The 25,626-nt window shown below is 40.6% G+C and overlaps 1 non-coding gene across 1 annotated transcript; it reads left to right on the forward strand.

Moving 5' to 3' along the window:
* The first annotated feature begins 24,548 nt into the window (after positions 1 to 24,548).
* On the forward strand, positions 24,549 to 24,655 carry LOC118148101 (U6 spliceosomal RNA). The gene has a single exon (XR_004734896.2). It is a non-coding gene; the product is annotated as a U6 spliceosomal RNA (small nuclear RNA).
* The last annotated feature ends 971 nt before the right edge of the window (positions 24,656 to 25,626 follow it).

Below are 25,626 nucleotides of genomic sequence, written 5' to 3' on the forward strand. Positions count from 1 at the left end.
TTTGAGAACATCAACGCATTGTCTCTTTATGTTAAAAGTAGTTCTTCTGGTTTTTTGGGTTTTTTTTTCTGAGACAGAGTTTAGTTCTTGTTGCCCAGGCTGGAGTCCAGTGGCATGATCTCAGCTCACTACCACCCCTGTCCCCCAGGTTCAAGCGGTTCTCCTGCCTCAGCCTCCTGAGTAACTGGGATTACAGGTACCCACTACCACACCCAGCTAATTTTTATATTTTTAGTAGAGATGGGGTTTCACCATATTGTCCAAGCTGGTCTCGAACTCCTGACCTCAGGTTATCCACCTGTCCTGGCCTCCCAAAGTGCTGGGATTACAGGCATGAGCCATCACACCCAGCCAGTATTTTTTTTACTTGCAGAAATTTTAGGCCGAGTATGGTGGTTTATGCCTGTAATCCCAGCACTTTGGATGCTGAGGCAGGAGAATGCCTTGAGCCCAGGAGTCTGAAACCAGCCTTGGCAATATACTGACACCTCATCTCTATAAAAAATGAACAAAATTAGGCAGGCATGGTGGGATACACCTGTAGTCCCAGATACTCAGGAGGCTATGGAAGAAGGATCTCTTGCACCTGGAAGGTTGAGGCTACAGTGAGCCAAGACCGGGCCACTGCACTCCAGCCTGGGTGACAAAGCAAGGTAAGACAAGTAAGAAAAGGAAGTTTTACTCATCCTATGGGAAAGGGAAAGGGGAGGAAAGGAAGTTTTACTCTCTTATAGGTCACAGCTTCTGTGACACCTCTTCTGTGAAGTCAATTCTAACCTTAAAGTTACAGTTACCAGATCCTCCTGGTATATGCCAAGTACCCTATACTTCCCTTCATAGATCTGAAAAATAAGCCAACATAATACCCTGCTCCTGTGCTATACAATATTAGGACCAAACATAGTTTCCTGTCTTAAGTTAAATGATTCTGAGACTAGCCATACTTTCCTGTACCTACGGTAAACAGAACCAGAACAAGCAAAACAAAATTTAGTTACCTGCTTCCAGAAATGTTTGCTCCTAAAAGATCAGAATGTGAACCTACTAAAAGAGCTCTTTCTGAGAACTTGCCTCACTGACATTGCCCTTGGGAGGGGACCACATGGCATGTGAACTAAGAAGTAGATGGTCCAAGTTCTAGTCAAGCCTTTAGATGACCACCTCCTGGCTTGACTACAACCTCACAAGAGACCGTGAATCAGAACCCCAATTCAACCAGTCCCAGAGCCCTAACCACAGAGACCATGTGAGGTAATTAGGGTTGTTATAAACTGCTAAGCTTGGAGTGATTTTTTTTTTTTGAGATAGAGTCTAACTCTGTAGCCCAGGCTGGAGTACAGTGGCGTGATCACAGCTCACTGCAACCTCCACCTCCCTAGTTCAAGCAATTCCCCTGCCTCAGCCTCCCAAGTAGCTGGGATTACAGGTGCGCACCACCACACCTGCCTAATTTTTCTGTATTTTCAGTAGTTATGGGGTTTCTCCATGTTAGCCAGACCAGTCTCAAACTCCTGACCTCAGGCAGTCTGCCCTCCCTGGCCTCCCAAAGTGCTGGGATTACAGGCATGAGCTGCTGCACCCAGCCAGCTTGGAGTAATTTTTTATGAAGAGATAACTAATGCAAGTCCCTCCCCTTTTTGTGACCCTTTAAACTATGTATATAGATTACTTTGTTAAAAACGTATATCTCTCATTACTAGTTTTTTGTTTATTTTTACTTTCCTTGCTTAGTATTTGTTGTTTATACTTCTTGATTGACTTTAGAATCACATTGTCAAATTCCTCAACTTCCATTGGGATTTCAGTTGAACTTCATCAAATCTATGCATACATTTGTGGATAAGTTAAAATCTTACACTATTCTTTTTCCTACCACTGTACAATGATTCAAAATTTTCTTTCTCTTCCCTAACATTTTGTAATTTTCTTCATTGTAAGTATAATATTTAATATATTATTACTAAAATGGGGAAAGTATGTTTTTTTTCTTTAGTGAATGGAATTGATTTTCTTTTATGTAATGTTTCTGGCAGAAAGAAAAATTACCAAAGTCTTGAATTATATTCAAGTGTTTAAAATACTTTATTGTCTACTTGTACTATTGCTAAAATTCTATGCTCTTCCTTGTGGGCAGGCCTATCAACACACAAGAGAGAAAATGAATATTTTTAATACAATAGCAATCACAATTCTGTATCCTGTGAGTTATACGATTATCCAATTTAGGTCTCATGATCCAAAAGCAATAGAAATAATTAGCAACTTTCCTAAAATCTTTGTATTCCTTTTCTGGCCCAATATTCTTTTCCCTCTCTCAACCTACGCAATTTCTCTGCCACTTGTAAAATTGCTGGAGTTACCTTCTGTTTTAATAGTGTGTCTCGGCTGGGCATGGTGGCTCACGCCTGTAATCCCAGCACTTTGGGAGGCCGAGGCTGGTGGATCACGAGGTCAAGAGATCGAGACCATCCTGGTCAACGTGGTAAAACCCCGTCTCTACTCAGAATACAAAAAATTAGCTGGGCACAGTGGCGCGTGCCTGTAATCCCAGCTACTCAGGAGGCTGAGGCAGGAGAATTGCCTGAACCCAGGAGGCGGAGGTTGCGGTGAGCCGAGATCACACCATTGCACTCCAGCCTGGGTAACAAGAGCGAAACTCCGTCTCAAAAAAAAAAAAAAATAGTGTGTCTCTTACTCAAATTGGTTAGCTTTCATTGTCGCCTTGCCATTGGCATCACTGGTGTGAACTTAATTTCGCATACCCATTATGACAAAGAAAATCAAACCATATTTCCCTTTGACCCTTCACCCTTGCAGTCGCAATATTATTTTGAGGAAATGCCTGTTCGTTTTTATGCATCCATACATTCTTATCTGCATCATTTTGCTTATGTGTTTATCAGTGCTGTCCAAAAACCGGAAGAATGATACATTTATTTAATGTTGGAATGAAAGGATACTACAGTAACAGCCTGCTTGTCAGGCACTGTACTAGGGGCTTTTATAACCTAGCTCATATCATCCTCATGTTGACCTAAAGAAAAAAGTGAGGCAAATTTAAGTCGAGAGGTTAATTGGGGCAAGTTCAGAGATTGCAACCCAGAAGCACAGAGTTAGGATGCCTTGAATTCCAATTAGCAGCAATTACAAGTAGGTTTATCAAGGAGAAGAGGAGGCATTTCCTAAGTTGTTTACCAAGAATTTACATTACAAAACATGAGACCCAGTGAAGTGGCTCACATCTACAACCTCAGCTACTCTGGAGGGAAGCTGAAGTGGGAGGATCCCTTGAGGCCAGGAATTTGAAACCAGCCTGAGCAACACAGCAAGACACCTCCTCTAAAGAAAGAACTTTTAAACTGTTGAGGGACTACACACTGTTCTTTGTAACACAGATTCCAGAACATGAAGATAATGAGTGAGGCAGCGAGTCAGTAACAAACGCCTTTAAATAACTGCCCCAGGCACAGGGGGTGAGGGCATGAGTGGCTGTGGTCCCATATTCATGTTGTTCCGGGCCTAACTTTGTAAACCTGGCATAGCTCAGACTGCTCTGATATATTTTTCTCTTTTCAGCCACAATTCCAATTAGGTAGATATTATTTTACTCATTTTAGAGATGATTCTGAAATGTTAGATTATAGTTCAAAGTTATTCAGCTTACATCTCTCTGTTTCTCCTTGGTTTCTACTACGTCAGAGCTTTTCAGACTTCAACACGCACGCAGAGCACCTGGCAATCTTTTTAAAGTGCAGATGATGTCTCAGTAGTCTGAGGTTGGAACTGGGAGTCTGCATTTCGAACCAGCTTCCAGGTGATGTCACACTTTTGAGTAGCAAAGCATAGATCACAATGAATTTAAGGCGATATGACTCATCGGAAGGATTACAAACTTTGGAATGTGAGCATCTGAATTCAGATTCAAATGCAGGTACTTGCTAGTCTTCTGACTTGGCATGAATTCTTTCTGAACTTCAGTTCCCTAATCTAAAATGAAGAAAATAAGACCAGCTTCATAGGGTTGTTCGGTTGAAGAAACAACACATTTCCAGTGCCTAACATGAACTAGAATCTCAATACTGATTTATCTTTTCTTTCCTCAGTAGATTAGAATGTTGCTGTCAATCTCCTAGGTACTCAGTACGTATATTTTTTGTGACAGTGACAGAAACACACTCAAATTGATTTGGTCTGAAGAAACAGAAAGACCCTAAAGATTCTCTAGGAGCCCTGCTGCAGGGAAGGCACCAGAAACCCGGAAGTGAGGACTCAGATGCTGCCTGGAGTCTCTCTTGCTCTCTGAGGAGTTGTTTCTTTCTTAGGGCAAATGGAATTCACTCTGCTTCACTGCAGCCTTGGTTCTCTCACAGAGAAGGAAACATGGGTGCCCAGGGTTCCCAAGGCTTTCAGCACATGACTTACACCATCAGGAACCCTGAATCTCTGTCTCTATCATTCTTTTTTTTTTAATTATACTTTAAGTGCTGGTGTACAAGTGCTGAACGTGCAGGTTGCATAGTCATACACGTGCCATGGTGGTTTGCTGCATCCATCACCCCGTCATCTACATTAGGCATTTCTCCTAATGCTATCCTTTTCCTAGCTGCCCACCTCTGACGGGCCCTGGTGTGTGATATTCCCCTGTGTCCATGTGTTCTCATTGTTCAACACCCACTTATGAGTGAGAATATGTAGTGTTTGGTTTTCTGTTCTTGTGTCAGTTTGCTGAGAATGATGGTTTCCAGATTCATCCATGTCCCTGCAAAGGACAAGAACTCATCATTTTTTATGGCTGCATAGTATTCCATGGTGTATATGTGCCACATTTTCTTTATCCAGCTCATCCTTGATGGGCATTTGGGTTGGTTCCAGGTCTTTGCTATTGTAAACAGTGCTGCAATGAACATAGAGGTACATGTGTCTTTATAATAGAATGATTTACAATCCTTTGGATATATACCCAGTAATGGAATTGCTGGGTCAAATGGAATTTCTATTTCTAAATCCTGAGGAAACTTCCACAATGGTTGAACCAATTTACACTCTCACCAACAGTGTAAAAGTGTTCCTATTTCTCCACATCCTCTCCAGCATCTGTTGTCTCCAGATTTTTTAATGATTGCCATTCTAACAGGCGTGAGATGGTATCTCCCTGCGGTTTTGATTTGCATTTCTCCAATGACCAGTGATGATGAACATTTTTTCATATGTTTGTTGGCTGCATAAATGTCTTCTTTTGAAAAGTGTCTATTCATAACCTTTGCCCACTTTTTGATGGGGTTGTTTTTTTTCTTGTAAATCTGTTTTAGTTCTTTGTAGATTCTGGATATTAGCCCATTGTCAGATGGGTAGATTGCAAACATTTTTTCCCATTCTGTTGGTTGCTGGTTCACTCTAATGATTGTTTATTTTTGTCTGCTGTACAGAAGCTCTGGAGTTTAATTAGATCCCATTTGTCTATTTTGGCTTTTGTTGCCATTACTTTTGGAGTTTTAGTAATGAAGTTCTTGCCTATGCTGTTGGAGAAACTGGCTAACCATGTGCAGAAAGCTGAAACTGGACCCATTCCTTACAACTTATACAAAAATTAACTCCAGATGGATTAAAGATTTAAACATAAGACCTAACACCATAAAAACCCTAGAAGAAAACCTAGGCAATACCATCCTCTGGTTCTTTTAATCGTGACGTTAGGGTGTTGATTCTAGATCTTTCCTCCTGTCTCTTGTTGGCATTTCGTGCTATAAATTTCCCTCTACACACTGCTTTAAATTTGTCCTAGAGATTCTGGGACATCGTGTCTTTGTTCTCATTGGTTTCAAAAACATATTTATTTCTGCTTTCATTTCATTATTTATCCAGTAGTCATTCAGGAGCAGGTTGTTCAGTTTCCATGTAATATGTGGTAAGTTTCTTAATCCTGAGTTCTAATTCGATTGTACCGTGGTCTGAGAGACTGTTTGTCATAATTTCCATTCTTTTGCATTTGCTGAGGAGTGTTTTATTTCCAGTTATGTGGTCAATTTTAGAATAAGTGTGATGTGGTGCTGAGAAAAATGTATATTCTGTAGATCTGTTGTGGAGAGTTCTGTAGATGTCTATTAGGTCTGCTTGGTCCAGGTCTGAGTTCAACTCCTGGGTATCCTTGTTAATTTTCTGTCTCGTAGATCTGTCTAATATTGACAGTGGGTTGTTAAAGTTTCCCATTATTATTGTGTGGAAGTATAAGTCTCTTTGTAGGTCTGTAAGAACTTGCTTTATGAATCTGGGAGCTCCTGTATTGTGTGCATAAATATTTAGGATAGTTAGCTCTTCTTGTTGCATTGAGCCCTTTACCATTATGTAATGCCCTGCTTTGTCTCTTTTGGTCTTTGTTGGTTTAAAGTCTGTTTTATCAGAGTCTAGGATTGCAACCCCTGCTTTTTTGTTTGTTTGTTTTCCATGTGCCTGGTAAATATTTCTTCATCCCTTTATTTTGAGCCTATGTGTGTCTTTGCACGTGAAATGGGTCTCCTGAATATAGCACGCCAATGGGTCTTAACTCTTTATTCAATTTGCCAGTTTGTGTCTTTTAATTGGGGAATTTAGCCCCTTTAAATTTAAGGTTAATATTTTTATGTGTGAATTTGATCCTGCCATTTTGATGCTATATGGTTGTTTTGACCATTAGTTGATGCAGTTTCCTCATAGTATCGACAGTCTTTACAATTTGGTAAGTTTTTACAGTGGCTGGTACTAGTTGTTCCTTTCCACGTTTAGTGCTTCCTTCAGGAGCTCTTGTAAGGCAGGCCTGGTGGTAACAAAATATTTCAGCAGTTGCTTGTCTATAAAGGATTTTATTTCTCTCCTTCACGTATGCAGCTTAATTTGGCTGGATATGAAGTTCTGGGTCGAAAATTCTTTTCTTTAGGAATGTTGAATATTGGCCCCCACTCTCTTCTGGCTTGTAGGGTTTCTGCTGAGAGACCTCCTGTGAGTCTGATGGGCTTCCCTTTGTGGGTAACCCGACCTTTCTCCCTGGCTGCCTTTAGCATTTTTTCCTTCATTTCAACACTGGTGAATCTGACGATTATGTGCCTTGGGGCTGCTCTTCTCAAGAAGTTGCTTTGTTGTGTTCTCTGTATTTCCTGAATCTTAAGGTTGGTCTGCCTTGCTAGGCTGGGGAAGTTCTCCTGGATAATATCCTGGAGAGTGTTTTCCAACTTGGTTTCATTCTCCCCGTTACTTTCAGGTACACTGATCAAACGTAGATTTGATCTTTTCACATAACCCCATATTTACTGGATTTCTTTTCACTCTTTTGCTCTAATCCTGTCTTCTCACTTTATTTCATTGAGTTGATCTTCAATCTCTGCTATCCTTTCTTCTGCTTCATTGATTGAGCTATTGAAACTTGTGGATGGTTCACAAAGTTTTTGTGCTTTGTTTTTCAGCTCCATCAGGTCATTTATATTCTTCTCTAAACTGGTTATTCTAGTTAACATTTCGTCTAACCTTTTTTTGAGGTTCTTAGCCTCCTTGCATTGGGTTAAAACATGTTCCTTTAGCTCAGAGAAATTTGTTATTATCTACCTTCTGAAGCTTGCTTCTGTCAATTCATCAAACTGTTCTCTGTCCAGTTTTTTTCCCTTGCTGGCGAGGAGTTGTGATCCCCTGGAGGAGAAGAGACGTTCTGGTGTTTGGAATTTCAGCCTTTTTGCACTGGTTTCTTCCCATCTTCATGAAATGATCTACCTTTGATCTTTGAAGTTGGTGACCTTTGGATGGGGTCTCTGAGTGGATGTCCTTTCTGATGACGTTGAAACTATTTCTTTCTATTTGTTAGTTTTCCTTCTTATAGTCAGGCCCCTCTGCTGTAGGTCTGCTGGAGTTTGCTAGAAATCCACTCCAGACCCTGCTGCCTGGGAATCAGCAGCGGGGGCTGCAGAACAGCAAAGATTGCTGCCTATTTTTTCCTGTGGTAGCTTCGTCCCAGAAGGGTACCCACCAGAGGCCAGCCAGAGCTCTCCTATATTAGGTGTCTATCAGCCCCTACTGGGAGGTGTCTCTCAGTCAAGATACATGGGGATCAGGGAGCCACTTGAGGAGGCAGTCTGTCCCTTATCAGAGCTCAAACACTGCTGGGAGATCCTCTGCTCTCTTCAGAGTGCCAGGCAGGGATATTTAAGTCTGCTGAAGCTGTGCCCACAACCACCCCTTTACCCAGGTGCTCTGAAACCAGAAGGTGGGGGCTTTATTTATAAGTCCCTGATGGGCTGCTGCCTTTTTTGAGAGATGCCCTGCCCAGTAAGAAGGGAGTTTACTGACAGTCTGCCTATGGAGGCCTTGCTGAGCTGCCATGGGCTCTACCCAGTTGCTGTGTAAACTTCTGCCCACTTCGTTTACACAGGTGAGGTTTTGCAGAGGGAGACCCAGGCATCTCAGATCAACTTCCGCTTTTCATTCCTAAGACTGTAAACTGAAACCTTTTCATATGTAATTCCTGAGGCTGTAAACCGAGACCTTTTTTCATATGTTAAGCTATAAACCTAAGATTCTTCCACATGTAACATCTAAAGTATAAACCTATATAAAGATGGAACCTTTCTTTCTTAGGGAAGCTTGGCTGTTAGGCAACTATGCCACCTTGCTCCTGGCTGAATAAACCCTCCTTCCTCCTGTATTTGGTGTCTGAGAGATCCATGTCCCACGGCTGCTCCTGCTACAGTTTAAATGGCCTACTGGGGCCTCAGCAATGGCGGATGCCCCTCCCCGCCATGAGGCTCAAATGTCCCAGGTCGAACTCAGACTGCTGTGCTGGCTGCAAGAATTTCACTCCAGTGAATCTTAGCTTGCTGGTCTGCATGGGGCTGAGACTCATCAGGCCAGACCACTTGGCTCCCTGGCTTCAGTCCCCTTTCCAGGGGAGTTAACAGTTCTGTCTCACTGGTGTTACAGGTGCCTCTGGGGCATGAAAAAAAACTGCTGCAGCTAGCTCAGTGTCTTTCCAAACGGCCACCCAGTTTTGTGCTGGAAACCCAGGGTACTGGTGGTGCAGGCACCGGAGGGAATCTCCTGGTCTGCGGGTTGTGAAGACAGTGGGAAAAGTACAATATCTGGGCGGGAGTGCAGGGGACAGTCCCTAATGGCTTCCCTTGGCTAGGAGAGGGAGTTCCCTGGCCCCTTGCACTTCCCAGGTGAGGAAATGCCCCATCCTGCTTCAGCTGGGATTCCTTGGGCTGCACCCACAGTCTAACCCGTCCCAGTGAGATGAACCAGGTACCTCAGTTGGAAATGTGGTGATCACCCACCTTCTGCATCGATCTTGCTGGGAGCTGCACTCTGGAGCCGTTCCTATTTGGCCATATTGGAAACTCCCCAGTCTCCAGTATTCTATTCCAAACTTAACAACCTTGAAACAGAATTTGCTTTAATAAGACTAGGTTAGATGTCCATGGCTGAATCCATCATCTCTGGTTGGAGGGACAGGCTCTCGGAAGGAGGTCTTGCTGTGAAGTACCAGCTGCTTCAATTGGTCAGCTGGAACCTGCTATAGTAAATGACATCTGAGGGCTGGAAGGAAGAACTGAATGAGGTGTTAGGAACCTAGGTAGATATACTCATTATGCTGCTCATTTCCTAAGTGATTTTGGATAAATCAATAGCTATGGGCATCATCTTCTTTACTGTCATATTTCATACTATTTTCTTTGGATTACATAATTTCTGAGGTCATATCCAAATATAAAATTTTATGAATCTTTTTATATATAAGATAGAAATGTAGGATTTCTTCAAGTTTAAATGTGAGCTGCTTAAATAATCTACAAAATGGCATTGGTGTCCTTTAGTATTTTCCAAGCTACTGAAGGATGACAGTCACGCCTGACAAAGTCCTAGAGCCCCCACCAGTGCTGATGTTCCTTAATGCCAAGACTTACAAGTTGCATTTGCAAAAAAAGTGCACTTGAAGTTGACAGAAACATTTGCGATTTGTTATAACTCTGGCTTTACTGGCAAGTTAATCTTTCTTTTCAAGCAAGGTAAACCCACCCTCTCTCTGCTTAACAAAACAAGGGTTTGGAAATAACAACCACGGGTAACAGACGCCACAGCTGAAGTTTCATCTAGAAACATAATGAATAGAGAAAGGTTGATTCGTGTCCAAAAAAGTTGCCATAACTTTAGGGGAATCTATCACCTCATTCATGTATTCATTTATTTAACAGATTCAATGGAAGCTTGCTATGTGTCACATACTGTTCTAGATGCTGCAGATACAGTAGAGGACAAGACAAATTCCTAAGCTCTTGGTGCTTGTGTGTTAATTAAGAAGATAAATAGGAAGTTCTAGCCAGAGAAGACAGGCAAGAGAAAGAAAGAAAAGGCATCCAAATAAAAAAAAGAAGTGGCCGAACTAGCTCTTTTCTTTAATGATATGATTCTATACATAGAAAACCTTAAGGTTTCACTGAAAGGCTCCTGGAACTGACAAACAACCTGGGTAAAGTTTCAGGATACAAAATCAGTGTACCACAATTAATAGCATTTATATACACCAATAATGTTCAAGCTGAGAGTCAAATCAAGAAGAACACAATTTCATTTACAACAGCAAAAAGAAAATGCGTAGGAATACATCTACCCAAGAAGGTCAAAGATCTCTACAAGAAGAACTACAAAACACTGCTGAAATAAATTATAGATGACTCAAACTAATTGGAAAATATTCCATGCTCATGGATTGAGCATGGATTGAAAGAATCAATGTCGTTAAAATGGCTATACTGTCCAAAGCAATCTATAGATTCAACATTATTCCTATCAAACTACAAACACCATTTTCTACAGAATTAGAAAAAAAGCCTTGGGAGGCTGAGGTAGGAGAATTGCTTGAACTGGGACCCAAGAGGCAGAGGTTGCAGTGAGCCGAGATTGCACCACTGCACTCCAGCCTGGGCTACAGAGTGAGACTCTGTCTCAAAAAAAAAAAAAAAAAAGAAAGAAAGAAAAGAAAAAACAAACTATTTCAAAATTCATATGGAATCAAAAAAGAGCCCAAATAATCAAAGCAATCCTAAGCAAAAAGAAAAAAGCTGGAGGCATCACATTATCCAACCTCAAACTATATCATAATACCACAGTAAGCAGAACAGCATGGTACTGGTACAAAAAATAGACACATAGACCAATGGAATAGAATAGGAAACCTGGAAATAAAGCCATACACCTACAGCCAGCTGATCTTTGGCAAACTTGACAAAAATAAGCAATAGGAAAAGGACTCCCCATTCAATAAACGGTGCTGGGATACCTGGCTAGCCATATTCAGAGGAATGAAACTGGACTCCTATCTATCACCATACGCAAAAATTAACTCAAGATGGATTCAGAATTAAATGTCAGACCTCCCACTATAAGAATCCTTGAAGAGATGCTGGTGACGTTGTGGAGAAAAAGGAATGCTTTCACACTGTTGGTGGGAGTACAAATTAGTACAAGCATTGTGCAAGACAGTGTAGTGATTCCTTAAAGACCTACAGGCAGAAATTTGAGCCCGCAATCCCCTAGTCAGAGGCTATGCTGGGTATCAGTAATTTAGGTAGCCAACATGGACTGTTAATAAGGCTCCCTGACAGAAAAGACAACCCCAGTTCCAAAGATTGGGGGTGAGTAGGAAGACCACCCTTTTGCAATTTCTCAGCATCCTGTGGAAAGCAAATAACTGGATTTATCAATGCATCCAGGTTCGTCAGGCACTGGAGAAACATTAAAAGTTTACTTTAAGAAATGGAGAAGGAAGTTTGTATCACAAGAAAAATCAAATTTCACCCTAAGCCTGATGTTGGCATCAGATGGGAAGAATTGCCTTCATAAGAAGGACTTTCAAATGATAAATGGAAAATTGTACAGTAAACTTTAATAAACATTCAATATAGTCATGAAAGATTAAAAATTCTAGAAAAACACTTACATACCCTAATGTATATATCTTGGTCAGCTTCTCTTCAAGCTTATTTAAGTGTTTCTATTGTTTCATTTCATTTTTGTTTCAGTTTCCATTTAGTAGGAGAAGATCCACCAGGCAAAACTGCAACTTTAGTAATTTAAGATCTTTCTGAAGTCAGCTGAAGATCAATGAAATAAATGACTATTATGTTTTCTGGAGAATAACTGGGCAAATGAGCACATCCTATTCTAAACAGTATGAATGTACTGAGGCAAACAGGCAACTTTGTTTTATTGGGCTAGGGCACTCACTCAAAATATTATTATGTAGCAATTTATTTTCAAAGAAATCATCAGAGACTAAAAGGTAAACAAAAACCAAAAGAACAAAATGAATATATCTCAAGTATAAGTGTTTGTCCAGAAAGGCAATTTATTAGGAGTCTGGGGTGATTTTTAAAAGTCTGTTTCTTGGATTTCTTTATGTCTTTATTATAATCATATGTTGCAAACTCTGTCAACCATTAATCTTCCCAAATATACCAAAGGTCTGAAAGCCTCAGTTTTTAGAATGACCCCACAATATTTACCTTATTAAGGCAATTTATATATTTAATAAGGTCTTGCTGTGCATAGGGTATGTAATATCGTAAAGATAAAGTCATAAATATAGATAAATGTCATTCTACAAAATAAAGACAACACAAAGAGAATAAAAAGCCATAGCTGAAAAAAATCTTTGGCATATGTGGATTACAAATAAAGGATTAGAAACCAGGCTGGGCATGGTGGCACATGCCCATAATCCCAGTACTTTGAGAGGCCAAGGCTGGTGAATTGCTTGAGCTCAGGAGTTCAAGACTAGCCTGGGCAACATGGCAAAACCTCATCTCAACAAAAAATACAAAAATTAGCCAGGTATGATGGTGGCGTCTGTAGTCTCAGCTACTCAGGGGCTGAGGTGGGAACGTGGCTAGAGCCCAGGAAGTTGAGGCTGCAGTGAGCCATGATTGCGCTGCTGCACTCCAGCCCAGGTGACACAGTGAGACCCTGCCTTTAAAAAAAGGAGTAGAAACCAAGAAAAGATTAAAATTACTCATGTGTATACGTACGTACAAGCCCAAAGTGCTGGGATTGCAGGTGTGAGCCACCGCGCCCAGCCAAGTCATTCTTTTTATCTTTGTAATTAATAAGTGTCTTGTGGGGAGATACTTTAATACTTTGTGAATATTCTGTTTATAAGATCATCATACTTTCACTGATTTTAGCATCCATGGATGATGCTTGCCTAAAATAATTGTCACTGTGGTGTTTGCCAAATGGTAATAATCCATTTCCTGTTAGTATTCTACTTGTATTAGTTAGAATTCAACTGTAAGAAAGACCTTTCCCTTCTCCCCCATTTATTCATATATTTAATTTTTTATTTATATTGGCATGGACTCATGTGTATTTACTTTATTCTATGGGCTATAGTCTATCATTGTCACCATTTAATTTGTTGTACAAATGGTCCTAGATTTGGCCAATGGAAGGTCCTTAAAGTTGTGTCTTGTGCCCTTGGATATATTCCCATCATTATGTAAGCACTTCTTATTTTCTGGCACCACAAGATGTTCTATGCTTCTCCTCCTACTTCCCCTGTCACAGCCCTGGAATCCACCATGTGTCCATAGAGCCCTAGGTCTCTTCACTGAAGAATGGTATTTAGAAACCCAGACGCAGGCATGAACTGTGCCTGACAACCTTCCATGCACTGGCATCTGGGAATTTCCCAAATCTCTGCCTGCACTGATTATTGTGATTTTCCTACATTATTAATTTGCATCTTATTTTCTGTTTCCTGCTGCAGGTCCTCTGTTTATATTAAAGCCCAAAGAGAAGTTCTAACTGGTATTAAATTCAGAACATGGGCTTATTTTGTTGAGTCACTCACAGTTTTTGAAGTGTTAGATTTCACCTGAAACGAATCCCGACTTCTCTTGATAATCAAGCATTCACCTGAGCATTGTGCTTCAGCGCATGGACTGGGGATCTGAACTTGGGTGTGAATTGTAGCTATGCCTCTCACTGGTCATGGGACCTCAGACAGTTACTTAACCTCGCTCCGTGCCTCAGTTCCCCATCTGCTAAGTGGGGATAATACTAGCATACAACCATAGGATTGTTCTGGGATTAAATTAATTTACAGCAAGTGTTGAAAGCAGGGCCTAGAACATGAGAATAATATAGGTGTTGGTTTTGTCATTAATAGCAACACAAGGCCTGCAGTCCACACTGCAATAATCAGCCACACCTAAATAACAGCTGCTGAGTGTGTCAGAATGGCCAAGTGAGCTTTCCCTTCCTGCCCTCGGGGTTTCTGGTCTCCACAGAGAGGCGTGAGTAAGTAAAGTGGCTGCCTTCACATACATACCTCAAGCATTCGCCCACAGTCACCACCACCCCTTAGTGTATAACCTGAACTGAGGGAGAGTGTCATCGGCATTTACCTGTTATCTAGGGTATATGAATATGTACCCTTGCTCTAATAGGAAAGGCCTATTATCAAGCAAATCATACAACTCAATGAACTTGGCTCAGGTTTTTAAAACGGACACTTTGAAGGTTTCCTTCCATTTCACCAACTACCTCCAAGCATTATTTGGGGTTAGCAGCAACTCAGCAAAGAGATATGCCTCCTTCTCTTTTGATTATTCTATGTCAAGAGCTAAAAAACTTATCTGAATGCATTTAATGCCCTACAGATCTTAACCTGCTTTTTCTTGACGAAAGCAGCCCCATCCAAAGCTGCCCCACTTCCAGGGTGTGAAACATGATGCCAAAGCTGACTGACTTATTTTAGTACCTACTTCTAAGAAAGCACAAATCTTCCCATTCATCTCCATTTTCTTTTTCTTTCTTTTTTTGAGGCTGAGTCTTGCTCTATCAAGGCTGGAATGCAGTGGAGTGCTCTGGGATCACTGCAACCTCTGTCTCCTGGGTTCAAGTGATTCTCCCACCTCTGCCTCCTGAGTAGCTGGGATTACACATATGTGCCACAATGCCCAGCTAATGTTTGTATTTTTAGCAGAGATGGGGTTTCACTATGTCGGCCAGGCTGATCTTGACCTCTTGACCTCAAGTGATCCACCTGCCTCGGCCTCCCAAAGTGCTGGGAATACAGGTGTGAGCTACTGCGCTGGGTTACTCTCCATTTTCATAGCTCTCAAATAGCACACTCAACCTGTCTCTGTCATCTTCTCTATCTCAGTACACAACACACACACATGCACATGTGTGTGCACAATTTTATAGAGACAGATGGCATCCTGTTCACTTAAGAAAAAAAAAGAGTTTGAATTGTTGAAAGCTAGTGGATATGCAGAACTCAGATAAATATAACCTCTGCAGAAGCAGGGAGTGCGATGCTGAAATTAAACTAAAATAATTCCTATTTTTTTCCTACTACCAAGTCTCTCTACCTCCATTTCCTGACACTGCTGGTAATGTGACCTGATAGCAGACAGTGATTGTTCATGCTTATTCTCAGCCTCTGCAATCATTTTGGAACAGTATTTCTACCCTGGTACACCGAGTATGAAATGACTGTCAGTCAGGGTGTCACCCTTTCCTAGCCAAGGAGGACATGATCCACGGTAAGTCCAATCAGCAGCCTTTCCTAGGAATCAGAATTTCAAATCAAGTGAAAAGGGATGGGACAGTTTCAGACAATTCATTTCAGTAATGGCACCTTGAAGAGAATTTCATGACATCTGGACATGGAGCTCACTAATATTAGTAATTTAACCTCTCTAAGCTTTAAGTTCCTTATCTGTAAAATAAGCATAATAATAAAAATGGACAGAAAAGATGTTGAAATTAGATAAAACATGTAAGTAAAATACCCATCACTGTGTCTCAAAAGGGAGCTGTAGCTCATTAAAGCAGAGGAATAGTAATTATTACCATTTAGAATGAACACTATGGTTTCAGGCTAGATTTCACATTGAATATAATAAAAATAGCTGACTATATTTTCCTTCAGAATTGCCAGAAAGGCTTCTTCATCCAGTCTGCAGTTGCAGACCTTGGCCAAGAAAGGCAATTCTGGCACAAATTCTCCTGGCACATAGCCCAGGAATTCACAACTCTCCTTTCTACAGACAAGATCTTACACCCTCTTGCTATGACTAGAGGGGCACAGGCATTTCCATTTCATTCAGCCTGCACCATCACTTTTTCCAAGCTCTAAGAACCTCCCTAGCAGTGAGTCTGCACCATGCTCTGGGGTCCTTGTCAGGATATTAAATCTCATATCTCAAGAGAGTAGCCCCAAGTCAATACATGCTTCTTCATCCAGTCTTCAGTTGCAGACCTTGGCCAAGAACCTTCCCGAGCTCCTCAGGTAGACTAATTCTTTCAGCTTCTCTGGGACATGGTCTCTTTCTTTCTTTCTTTTTTTTTGAGACTAAGTCTTGCTCTGTCACCCAGGCTGGAGTGCAGTGGTGCAACCTTGGCTCACTGCAACCTCCGCCTCCTGGATTCAAGCAATTCCCTGCCTCAGCCTCCCAAGTAGCAGGGACTACAGACACCCACTACCATGCCCAGCTAATTTTTGTATTTTTGTAGAGATGGGCATCTTGGCCAGCCTGGTCTCGAATTCCTGACCTCGTGATCCACCCACCTCAGCCTCCCAAAGAGCTGGGATTACAGGCATGCGCCACCATGCCAGGCCCATGGCCTCTTTCTTTCCAGCTGCATGGGCTATACTGCACGGGCTATGCTGAGACTTAGTTATCAGCCTCACAGCCAGGAAAGATAATACAGATCATGAGGGAGCCTGTGTTGCCTGTGTCTTCCCATACCGGGAACAGGAGGTGAGAGTGCCAGCTCTTAATAAAGAGAAATGGGTGCCTCTGAAGGGTCTGGGGGTACAGCTCTCCAATGCAACGGGCAGCTCCAGAATAGAAATTCCCTATTAGGGCTCTTATAATCTATTTTATATGTTTCAATATAGAAGCAATAGTTTAAATTAGTTACTGCCAGGAAAAAAATGAGTTAAAAAAGCATGTTTTATGGTAAACAAATAAGATGCTATTGCAATGAATTAATTTGACAACATCAGATTGAAGCAAGCTACTACCAAGTATCAGTTTCAGCTTCTTGTCAATTTTCTCTTCCTTCTTGGAGTAACGATATTTTGGAAATTCCAGTCTCAAAAATATGTGAACAGGCCAGGCTCATGCCTGTAATCCCAGCACTTTGGGAGGCCGAGGCAGATGGATTACAAGGTAAGGAGATCAAGACCATCCTGGCCAATGTGGTGAAACCCCATCTCTAACAAAACACAAAAAAATTAGCTGGGTGTGGTGGTGGGCACCTATAGTCCCAGCTACTCAGGAGGCTAAGGCAGGAAAATCACTTGAACCCAGGAGGCAGAGTTCACAGTGAGCCAAGATCATGCCATTGTACTCCAGCCTGGCAACAGAGCAAGACTCCATTTCATTAAAAAAAAAAAAAAGTGAACAGAGATGACAAGAGGTTTATATATATGTATGCTTACTTGTTTTTACTACATTGTAAGCTATGAAGAGAAATAAGGAAAGACACTTAGAATGCAGCTACAAAGATAAAAAGCAAGAAGAAATATCAAGTTACTGTCAGAGATTCTGTGAGAACAAGTCACTAATGACATAAGGAAGACTGATAGGTTCCCTGCTCTAGGGTCAGTCTTGGGATTACCTGTCCACAAACATTTTCAGTGAAGAAAGTGACATTTCGCCATGGAAGCCATAATTTTTTATCACATTTAAATAGTTTATCGTCTTCAAGATCAACTTTCTGCACACAATGCTCAAAGTTCATTTTTTATTGAAACAATGCTATTGCTTTCAGTGAAAACATTCACAATTTATCATGTACCATCCTGTTAAACATACCACGCAAAGAGAAGTGATTTTGAGATGAGACGTTCCCAAAGGAGGCAGGCGGGTCCGAGGGTAGTGAGCTACATCAGTTGTTCGCTCATAGCTATGGATGGAACCGGTTTCTACTTCCCCGCTTCTCACCATTGCATTTGACTAGTCTAAACATGTAACAGAAGCAGCGTTCACTAATTGAAGAGATAAGCACTCCCAAAGTCTTACATGTGATTGATTTGGCCCTGTTTTTTTTTTTTTTTTTTAAGTTACAACTCTGTTCACTAACAACTCATGTATCTTATTGAAATATTTTTGTTTGTACTTTGCAAATAAACATAATTTCACAAATATTCTCCTTGCAAACAGTAGTACACAAAAATCAGTGAAAAACTAGATCAATATTTGTCTTCAATGTAACATATTTGAATATGCTTTTAAGCATATGACAATGTGTCCTTCAATAGTACAGTTCAAAAACGTCAATTGTTTCAGTTCGAATACCAAGTTTTGAGGCAAAACATGTTTTGGCCAAATCTGCAGTTCCAAATCTTTATCAAATCTCCTCCTCGTCAGTAGCTTCATTACCCAAAAGGATTCCAAAACAGGTTTTAAAGGTGGCTTTAATTATATTATTTTTTGTTTAAATTAATGTATGGGTTTTCTTTTTCAGATTGCAAATTTTCTTTCTTAATTTGTGGGGTTGGTTTTTAAAAGCCACTGGAAGAGAGGGTTCTTTATATAGTTACTCAGAGTTTGTTCCCATAAATCATAGTAAGGTTTAAGCTATTTTGTACATCCCGAATAAGACTCATGCTTAGAGAAATGTCCATGGAAGGTGCATCTACTGCTCATCCACATTTCCTTACACACTTGCAGCTACATAAACGCATGTAAGTATTCTGGGCTGGGAAAGGAAATACGTACGCCATCTCCAAGTCAAAGCATTTAACAGCCAGCACGTGATCATCCAAATATGGAAGCTGTGTTTTGCGATGAGTCATAATATGAAAGCAGACTCGACACCCGAGTATCTGTTTGGAAGGGAGTCTATTGGATCTATAATCTATAATCAAGCAGGCATGTGAGAAATAAACCATTGCATTAAGCCACTAAGATTCTGATGTGAATACGCTACCACCCACACCTAGAATCTGAGTCCGTTCTCCATTTCTTCATTGACCGCTGCCTCCTACTGCTCACTCTGCTGTAGCTGGAGTAATGCTAACTTTTCTTCTGAGAGGAATTCTTCAGGGACACTTCCACTTGTTCACAACCTTTCATCATTTCGCTTATTTTATGGTGAACATTTTATATATTCATGGGCTTTAAGCTTACGTGCCAAAATTTTATTTATCAATATATGAAATGTTCATATAATTAAGACCGTTAATGGGTGGTCTCAATTGAAGATGTAATTTAAAATGTGTAATATTTTAAGATGACAAAAGAAACATTACAATAGCTCTTAAAATGGAACTTCACGTATATTTGTATTACGAGAAAACTCACTGGCACAGGAAGTAAAACTAAGCAGAGCTTTATATATATATATACAAAAGATTTGGTTATAGAAATTATGTTAGTAAGTTATACGGATTTGTAAGAATCCAATGTTTTCTACCATCAAAATTATAAGTAAATACACAAACAATTTCAGAAGCAAGAGGCAACCTCATTCTTCAAAATAATGACAATGTAAGCCTCTGTAGGATAATGAGAAACTGCATGGTCTGGTGTAAGCACTGCTTTGGAGGGAGCAGACAGTGAGGAGGAAACCGCACTTGCATAATCTAGGCTCACAGCAATAAAATACCCAACTGTGTATGGTGAGGGGTGGCAAATAAACCAATGACACAAAAGTCAAAATTTCTTAGTAATTCTTGGTTTGTAACAATATAAAAACATTAAAAAATTGAATAAATACAAAATATAAAAGCAAACAATAACTGCTGCTTTTGCTTGTGTATTTATATGACAAATGTTTTAAGAAAAAAATAATCCAGCCAGGCATGGTGGCTCACGTCTGAAATCCCAGCACTTTGGGTCTCCAAAGAAGGTAGATCACTTCAGCTCAGTTCAAGACCAGCCTAGGCCACATGGTGAAACCTCATCTCTACGAAAAAATACAAAAGTTGGCCAGGAGTGGTGGCATGCACCTGTGGTCCCAGCTACTCGGGAGGCTGACATGGGAGGATCACCTGAGCCCAGGGAGGTTAAGGCTGCAGTGGGCAGAGATTGTACCACTGCATTCCAGCCTGGGCGATGGAGTGAGGCTGTCCCCCCACCCCCCCACACACACACCAAAATCCACAACTTTCCTCTAAAATCTTAACATAGATTTCAGAAAGATGAGACTTGTGAATTCTTTGGTTTTAATTACCCCCAGCACACTAATATCTATAACCCCAGGACTAAAATTATCCCAATTTGAGAAGCATCACTTCCATTTCTCTGAAGATTATGCTTGAATCATACTAGGATACCTGAACACTTTGAATTTTGATTGACTGCACAGATTTTCATCTGTGCTTTCACTGGGTGATATTTCATTTTTATGCCATCAACTTACATTAAGGGAGTAACATAAAACACATATATCACTCACTACTGGAGCTATTTTTGGTATCTTATTGAGAGCATTGTATACAATTTCATATAATGTCCGTTTTATGCAGTTCAAAGAAATGAATGTCTTTCCTACCTCAGTCCAGGAAAAAAAAACAACTTTTTCTTTCCCAGGAGACTGGTTTGTTTCTTAAGCTATGAACACTACATCTTATAATTTGATCTCTGTGGTGGGAATCCTGCCAAGATGGCCCCCAATGATCCTTGCCTCCTGATATTCACATTCTTATTTAACTGATTTCTACAATGTACCAGAGTTGGTCTGTGTGACCAAAAGAATACTATGGAAATGTTAGTGTGTCATTTCCTAGACTACATTCTAAAAGGCAATATAGCTTCCTCTCTATCTTTCTTAAGTCACTCACTCTGGGTAAATCCAGCTGCCATGTTATACGGACACCCAGGCAGCACAGTAAGGACCTGGTGTATCCTACCAATAGCCAGTCCAGCAGGGAGCCAAGGCCAGGAGACTCAGCCAACCGCCACGTGATGATCTTGGAAGTGGATCCTTCAGCCCGTCAAGCCTGCAAATAACCACAGCCCTTGTTGATACCTTAACTGCAGCCTCATGAAAAACTCTGAGCCAGAACCACCCAGCTAAGTCACTCCTAGGTTCCTGATCCTCTCAGACAATGTTTGTTGTTTTAAGCAGCTAAGCTTTGAGGTAATTTGTTACATGGTAATAGATTATTTATCAATCACCTTCCCTTTTTTTCTGGCTGTTATGGATCCTAGATTCAAATATGAAACTCACTTCTAAGATCTATATAGGAATCCCATCATGTTTTTTATCCTAGTATTTTTTGTCTTAGTTCCTTTTTTAAAAACTTTAATTCCATCTTCTGTTTATTTAACTTTACTACAATATGCCATAAGCCACTTCAAATAGTTTTGGGAGATGAGGCAAAGCATTTTTATGACAAGATATAACCAGAGGAGAAGCAAAGAAACAAACATTGCATGTTATATCTCAGTTTGAAGGGTTCTTCACCATGAAGGAAACTATGGTTTTATTTGAAACTTTTTAAAAGATTTAAACATAAGTTCTAGATAGAAAAAAATTAAAATATTCAACAAAATTATAAGTGATTAGAAATGAAGGATATATTTTTATCTTCTAAGTAGTGATTCCCAATCACCAGTCCATCTATTTTCACCAGTCTGCCAGAAAACAAGAAAAAGAACAATGCATTCCATTTTCTATCAAATTTATTCAACTTACATATGACTGTTTATGCTGAGATCCGTGTTCCTAATTTGCATGTGCCTTCTTTCATAGTATGACGACAGCAGTGAATGGTGGCTGTTGCGTTTGGTGTTCTCAGTCATACAATTACCCCATCCCCTCTCCACAGCATTTATGTGGTTTTGTCTTAGTGTTTACCGGGCATGAAACTACTAAGTGCAGGAACCCCTGTTCCTAGAGAAGTATTGAAAGATGGTGGGGAGGTGGCAGGATAATATTCGAAGGGGAAGAAACACACCTTCCATATACTGTTTTCACAACGCTAACTACAGAGCGAAAGCTCAGCTGCCTGTACCTCAGGTCTTCCCTTCCCCAATCTGGCTGAGTGTCATTATTCCAGAGCAGTCAGGTACCTACCTTTGAACCCTGGGCCCTGTGGAGATAACATGAGAGGTCACCCAATCCTTTAGCACACTAAAATTACCTGTAGTCTGAAGACCATCTCCAGATGATATATGCACTACATTTCAAATGGGTCGAGATGCTAGGTACAGTTAATCAAATTCCATTAAAAGTGGGCTAACTTCATGGCAATTTTTATATATTGCGTCTTCTCCCGATTACTAAATACAAAAATATAATTACTATAAGTAGGCATTTTCTTAAAATTTTTCATGCTTTTAAAAAGGGGCCCTTGAGACAGTGGGAAACAATTGGTGCTATATAAATGCTTTTAAATAGACAGATTATAGAAGCCCCCAAGAAGAAAACTGAAAAGAAAGCATAACTAAATGGTTGAATATTTTTCCCCATGATGCAAGCTCCTGGGAAGGGATTTCAGCAGTGACAGATTCTCAACCTGACACATAACTCTTTAATTTTCTTAATAAGATTAAGTGGTTCCTTCTATCTCCAAATGAAATTAAGTTGCCTCACTTTTAAAGGTGAAATTCTTTCTTTTTCAGATTATCCAAATCATTTGTTCATTATGTCTAACATCCCATTTATGAGAAAATAAAACCAATTTCCCTAAAAGACTCTAGAAATTTACTAATTGCTTCGTATAACAGCGCTCCTGTTTCCACAAGTACTGTAGGAAGATGGTCACAGCCTACAGCTCCTCAGTGAGGAGTCAGTATATTCATTATCTCCTGTGGCGTTTTGAATATTTAAACATGCCCGCAGTACTTTACTGTGCTCTCCACGTCATCTTATCTCACCTGTGCTTCGCATTCCCTGTGATAAACTATCTATTATCAACTTATATCTTTCCCAATAATGGGTATTGTATGCGTTGAGTAAGAGAAACACATGTTCAGAATCGATCTAACCAGTATTTAATTTGGGAAGGATGAGAGATACACCTGAAACTATTCTACCTTTCAGCAGAGCAGATGGACCTAAGAAAAAGGCCACGAGTTAACCTTTCGCTCTTCTCCAACAACTCTTCACAGCTGTTTTCCTCCCTTTTCAGGGATTTTTCTCTAGGTTTGCTTTCCCTCAAATCTGGAGTAAAGCCCTGCAAAGTAAATGGTGTGTGCAGAAAAGCTACATCTTAGAGACAGAAAGGAAAACAAAAGCAGAATCACACCTAAACCCAATGTTTGAATGTATAAAACCAGAAAATGAGGCCCTGGGTGGCCTGTGTGTGTGGACTAAGGTCAGACCACTATTTACAGCAGCAGCCAGGATTAGAATTCAGCCTCCCCAGTGCCAGCCTAGAGTTTCTCCTATGTAGGAATTCATGATGTTAATATACGCTTGGATGGAGAATTGTCGGGGAGAATGAAGTATTCTTTTTTCTTTTCTTAAGAAACAGGGTCATTCATGGCTGGGCACGGTGGCTCACGGCTGTAATCCCAGCACTTTGGGAGGCTGAGGCAGGTGGATCACGAGGTCAAGAGATCGAGATCATCCTGGTCAACATGGTGAAACCCCGTCTCTACTAAAAATACAAAAATTAGCTGGGCGTTTGGCACGCACCTGTAGTCTCAGCTACTTGGGAGGCGGAAGAATCACTTGAACCCGGGAGGCAGAGGTTGCAGTTAGCCAAGACTGCACCACTGTGCTCCAGCCTGGCAACAGAGCAAGACTCCATCTCAAAAAAAAAAAAAAGAAAAAGAAAAGAAACAGGGTCTCACTTCGTTGCCCAGACTAGAATGCAGTGGTGCAATAAGAACTCACTGTAGCCTCAACTTCCTGGGTTCAAGCAATCCTCCTGTCTCAGCCTCCCTAGTAACTAGGACAATAGGCATGTACCACCAGACCTGGTTAATTTTTTTTTTTAATGTTTTTTTGGTAGAGACAGGTCTCACGGTGTTGCCCAGGGTGATCTGAAACTCCTGGCCTCAAGCGATCTTCTTGCCTTAGCCTCCCAAAGCACTGAGACTACAGGCCTGAGCCACCATGCCCAACCAAGATGAAATATTCTAATAAGGCATTCCAATTCAATTTGATGACTCTCAGAGGAAATTCTAAGAAGCCTTATGTCTAGAAAGGAAGGAAGTCCTTCATCTGGAGTCTCTTCCATCACAGCAAATGCTGATTTCAAAAACAATTTAATTTTACATTTGCTTTGAAAAGCCGAGTAATGTTGGCCAGACCCAGTGGTTCACACCTGTAATCCCAGCACTTTGGGAGGCCGAGGCAGGTGGATCACCGGGTCAGGAGTTTGAGACCAGCCTGGTCAATATGGTGCAACCCCATCTCTACTAAAAATAAAAAAATTAGCTGGGCGTGGTGGTGGGCGCCTGTAGTCCCAGCTACTTTGGAGGCTGAGGCAGGAGAATTGCTTGAACCCAGGAGATAGAGGTTGCAGTGAGCTGAGATCGCGCCACTGGACTCCAGCCTGGGCCATAGAGCGAAACTCCATCCCCCAAAAAAAAGAAAAGAAAGGAAAGTGTAGTGTGCTCGCTTCGGCAGCACATATACTAAAACTGGAACAATACAGAGAAGATTAGCATGGCCCCTGCGCAAGGATGACATGCAAATTTGTGAAGCGTTCCATATTTAAAAAAAAAAAAAGAAAAGTGTAGTAATGTTGTCATGGCAGAGCTACCCAGCCAACATTTTATTTAGGGCCACAAGTTTTCTAAAAGTGAAATAAAAATAAAAAAACAAAACATTTCCCATTTCACAGAATGCAAAAAGAAAGGGGAGAGGGGAGGGAGAGAGAGAGAAAATGACATTATAATAAATATATAGCAGTTGTCTTGGTCTATCCAGACTGCTTCAACAAAATACCTTAGACTGGGTAATTTATAATAAAAATAATTTATTGTTCACAGTTCTGGAGTCTAAGATCAAGGTGCCAGCAGATTTGTTGTCTGGTGATGGCTTGTTCCTCGCAAATGGCACCTTTTATGTGTCCTCATGTGGCGGAAGAAGCAAACAAGCTTCCTCAGTCCTCTTTTATAATGGCACCAATCACATTCATAATGGTGAGGCTTTGCCCTCCTGACCTCATCACCTCCTAGAGGCCCAACCTTAATATTTTTGCACTGGGGATTAATTTCAACATACAAATCTGAGGGGAACACAGATATTCAGATCACAGCAACAGTAAAGCCAATGAACAAATTAAGTGACATTTTCTGACCTTCATTTACTTAGAGTTGTTTTAATTATCAATAAATAATACTACCTACCTCATCTTTACATTTTAAAAATCATTGCCAGCAAAAGATTAACAAACTTTGAGCAGATGAAGTCCAGGAGTAATTGAGGATACTGCAATATTGAACAGAAGGTGTTTCAAATTGCACCCCATCCTATTTCATAACCTTAGAGTGTATTTAATTTTAAAAATTATATTAATTACCATTACTGGACCTACTCTCTCTTGAATTCTATACAGGTTTTTCACTTAGCTTTAATGCATAGAATCTAATCTCTAAAATTATCATTATACACTGTTAACACAATCATAATGATGGCACTCTCCCACTTTTTATTGAAATTTTGATTATGGCTTAAATTTTTAAA

The sequence above is a fragment of the Callithrix jacchus genome, chromosome 15, assembly GCF_049354715.1.
Source record: "Callithrix jacchus isolate 240 chromosome 15, calJac240_pri, whole genome shotgun sequence".
Classification (NCBI taxonomy): Eukaryota; Metazoa; Chordata; class Mammalia; order Primates; family Cebidae; genus Callithrix; species Callithrix jacchus.